The sequence below is a fragment of the Benincasa hispida genome, chromosome 4 (genome assembly GCF_027475165.1).
Source record: "Benincasa hispida cultivar pf3 chromosome 4, pf3_genome.v1.1, whole genome shotgun sequence".
Classification (NCBI taxonomy): domain Eukaryota; kingdom Viridiplantae; phylum Streptophyta; class Magnoliopsida; order Cucurbitales; family Cucurbitaceae; genus Benincasa; species Benincasa hispida.
In genome coordinates, this window is record NC_143481.1 from 12247000 (window position 1) to 12251869 (window position 4870).

Sequence of the window (4870 nt, forward strand, 5' to 3'; positions counted from 1 at the left end):
TATTTTAGTTGCATTAACAACAAACCAATAAACTAAAATCCCTGGTTATCGTTGTAACTTAAGCATGTATGTGATGACATACAAATGGATTGTGCTTTAAGTCATAACCTAAATGGTTTGTAGTAGATGGATAAAGGATAGGGCTAGTAATGGGACCGGGGCGGGGCGGGGGGGCGTCCCCCGTCCCCGGCCCTGTGGGGGAAATTGTCCCCCATCCTCGCCCTCGTCCCTGCCATTTGAAGGCGGGGACGGGGGCGGGGATTCCCCGTCGGGGAAACTGGGTCCCCGTGGGGCCCCATTCCTCGTTTCTCCGCGAGGATTCTTCATGGGGATTCCCCATTTTTTTTAATTAAAATTTTATTAGTTCACGAAAAATTTATTAAAAAAATCTATCGAATTCCTCGTTTTTTAATTCAAGTGATTTTATTTGAAATTTGACTAATGCACAACAAATGAACAAAAAACAATAGACTATTCTATGAAATAAACACAATTGACAATTAATTGACAATCAATTAACAATTTAAAAGCTAACAAATCCATTAAATAACTTTACAAACTAAAATTCAATAAAGTTTGAATGAGGAAGTCAATTAAAGGAAAACGTCTTAAATAAGTATACAACTTAAAATTCAATAAAACTCGTCCTTCTCTCTTCAACGACTTCACAATGAAATATTTCACCATCACCTTTCTTGGCATCATCCCATCCTTAGTTGAATTCATTCTTACATTTAAAATGTAATAAACAAATAATGTCACAAAAAAGTTTAAAAAAAACTAGACCACGAAATAATGTTAATCCTTGAACATATACCTTAGTCACCACGCCATCTTCATCAGAATCGTCTGTATCTTCTAGAATAGTTGCTAAATGTGTAACCATTTCTTTTCTCGTGCTAGTACCTTACATTGTCAAATATTTGTAAAAAAAGAAAATATTTATTAATATATTAAATGATAGAAAGATGTAAAAAAAAATAAACAAACTAACCTGTCAAAACTTCAGTTGCAATCCAATTTTGAGCGCACATCAAAGCCTCTATCGTCTTTGGATGAAGTTTTTTACGATGTGGGCTTATAATCCTACCACAGGTACTAAAAACAGACTCTAATGCAACATTAGATAAAGGGATGACTAATATGTCTCTTGCAATTTCTTGTAAAATTGGATACTTGACACCATTTAATTTCCACCAACTCAAAATGTCAAAATTGGATGTTCGAGGTAAGATAGGTTCATCCAAATATGCATCAAATTGTTTCTTCTGATTCATATTATTGGAATTTGATACAAACAAGTCATAATCATTAAAATCATCAAATTCGATATCCTGTGAGGTTCCATCTAAATTTCTAGCGTGGTAATCATCACTTTCACCTTCATGCTTTAGCTGATATTCTATTTCCAAATCTGAACAAATTTTTTTAATCCTTTCCACTTCAAGAAAAAAACCATCTCCATAAATTCTAGGGAAGTAAATCTCAATCAACTTTAATTTATAACGTGGATCTAAAACTGCAGCTATGGCCATTACCCCATGAATTGTCTTCCAATACTTATCAAACTTTGATATCATATTTGAAGCCATGTCTCTGATCTCTTGAATGCCAGAATTAGTCCACTCAGAAATAGCCAATTTCAATTTACAAATTTTTAGGAAAAAAAGTTTAACGGTAGGATATTTGGATCCAGAAAATATTTCAGTCACGTGATGAAATATTTTCAGTTTCTCACATATCTCTTTTGCTAATACCCAATCTTGATCCAAAGGCAAACACTTGTACTTTGGTTCTCGTTGTTTTAATCGATAAAAAACCACTTTGTACTTTAATGTAGTGGCTAACATAAAATAGGTAGAATTCCACCTAGTACAATAATCAAGACTCAACATCTAACCATCATAAACATTCAACTGTCGAGCAATTTCATCAAATTTCTCTTTCTTTTTTTGTGTATGCACCCAAAAAGACACACTACTACGTACTCTTTCGATCCCATCTCCTATCATTGCCAACCCATCTTTCACAATCAAGTTCAGAATATGAGCACAACACCGCATATGAAATAAACTCCCATCCAATATTAAGTTTTCACCCAAACTATCAACAAGCATATTAACCATAGAGTCATTGGTACTACAATTATCTACAGTTACTGATGACAATTTTCGATCAATATTCCAATCTAACAGACATTCCATTATTTCTTCATGAAGTATCTCAGAAGTGTGTGGAGAAGGAACATATATAAACCTGATTATTTTGTTTTGCAAAACCCAATTATCATCAACAAAATGAGTAGTGACGGCCATATAACCTTTTGTTTGGTGATTGAAAGTCCACATGTCCGTTGTCAAGGCAATCTTTCCTTTGATCTCATTTAACAATGCCATGGTTTTCAACTTTTTAGTCTCATAAATTTTCAAAATCTCCTTCTTTATTGTGTTTCTTGACACCATTTTAAATAATGGTTGGATGACATTACAGAATTCCCTAAAACCTTCATGCTCAACTATTGAGAGAGGATATTCATGTCTTATTATCATCCTAGCTAATGCTTTTTTTGCAGCTTCCTGATTGAAGTTATATAAGCTCAATGTATTGTTCTTCTCTCTATTAGCATTTAATAGGGATTGTCGTATGTCCTTTTGTCCTTTATATGTGCATATCTTAATATGATCATACAAATGTTTGGTTCCATTTTTACTTTCATCCCCTAATTTTCGTTTTTAGTAATTACAAATCGCCTTGTCTACTCCATCTATTTTTTGTTTCTTAAAATGGTTCCAAACAGCTGATGTCAATCTCTTCTTTAAAGATCCCTTCTCAATATCCTCATCAAGAACAAAACAATTATCAACATTCAAATTATCATCATTTGATAAGCATGGAGTTAAATTTGGGGTTGAATCTGAGGTTGGATCTGGAATTGGATTTGAAGAATCTTTATTTGTAGAAGGTGATGACGACATTGTTTTCAACCTACCAAAAATTTAATTTAAATTTTAAAAACTCCTCTTCAGACTTGGACTTCATTTTTAAAGTATTTAAACATATTCAAAGAATTCAACGGTTCAACCCTAAAATTGAAAGCATTCAAATTTCAAACATACACAAACATATTTTCCAAACATATTCAAGCCTAAAATTCAAAACATTCAAATATCAAACATACACAAACATATTTCTCAGAACAATCAAATAGGTATAAAAAACAAAGACTCATTATCAAACAGCCAAACACAGAAGTTAGATCTTCACCTGAAACGCCGCCGAACAGACTTCTCAACTGAGGCAGACTTCAACGGAGGATGGAATGGAGAGGGCCCGTTTTATGGAGTGGAGTGGGATGAGCGAGAGGGGAGGGATGAGCGAGAGTGAAAGGGGAGGAATGAGCGAGAGCGAGAGAAATTTGGGCGAGAGCCGAGAGGGGAGGGATGAGGCTATGAGCGAGAGCGAGAGAGGAGGGATTTGGGCGAGACTAAGAGAGGGGGGATTTGGGGCCTTGGGCGAGAGGGGACTAGGGAGGGAATCAGGATGCAGAGAGCGAAAGGTCGGCAGCCGGCATCGACAGGCAGAGAGCGAGACTGCGAGAGGGTCGGTACGGCAGGTAGTCGGCTGAACGGCAAACACTGACCTGAGGCAGTAGGTGTAGAGGCAGTAGTCGACACTGACAGAGGTTAGAGAGGGGAGGGGAGAGAGGGATGGGATTTAGGGAGTAATTTTAGGGATTTAGGGATTTGGGCTTTTGAGTTTTGGGCTTTTACATTTTTGGGTCTTTTTATATATAAGCTTATAAAATTTCTAAATATATATATATAATATATTTATAAAAATATATATAAATTCGGGGTCGAGGATTAATCGAGGTCGATGCGAGGATACTGTCCCCGTCCCCGCCCCGTCCTCGGATGGGGCACCGAATAAATTCTTCGGTTTGACCCCATCCCCGGTCAAACCAGGGAATCCCCGACCCGAACGGCGCAGGTTCGGGGATCCGCCCCGTCAGGTTTTTTTGCCAACCATAATAAAGGAAGGAAACCTTATCATGTTGACGCTACAAGTTTGGCCCGCTTTGTAGATGTTACAAGTGTTTTAAAGTATTACAAATGGTCTGATCCTGACCATTCATGTATTAGACATGCGAGCGGGGATGCTCTATACAAAAGAGTTTGTATAAGACCAGACCACAAAATGTTTAGTATCATTATATAATGTTGTTCATGACAGAGACTTTCATTTCACTAGGATGACCAACATGACCTTAATCTTGAGTGAGTTGGAAACTCCTGCCTATGAGGGAAATCCTTTGATTTGTATGGGTGCGAGTGGCTAGATCGCCGACTCAAACCTACCACTTCGGGGATTCATCTGATTGGGGAGCTGGGAACTCAGCTACACAAGACGGAATTCCCTTCTTCCCTGATTTAGGGGTAAGTAGATAAATTGTTCCTTTAAGGGCTGGCTCCGGGACTTGAACAATGTTGCGCCACACCTTCTCTTGGCTTGAGAAGGATTTACTCATAGTAGGACTCTGATGTATTGTTCATTAGAGGAATTAGGGGTACTTAAGGAGTTAGATGTAATTACAGGGGCAAAACGATAAATTGGCCCGACTGTACTGACGAGCAATTTATGAAGGGTCATCACACTGTTGATTGATTATATCCAATGGACATGGAAATATATCTATAATGTGAAGAGTGCAGCTGTCGGTCTTTTGTGGAATGTCCGACAGTTAAGAATGGTGAATATTGTGATTAAAGAGTTTAGTCAGTTATTCATGTACCGTTGGAGCTTCAAGCTTTAGGTCCATAAAGTCCCCTCGGTAGCTCAATAGATTCATGTTGAGAATCAGTTTTTGGGT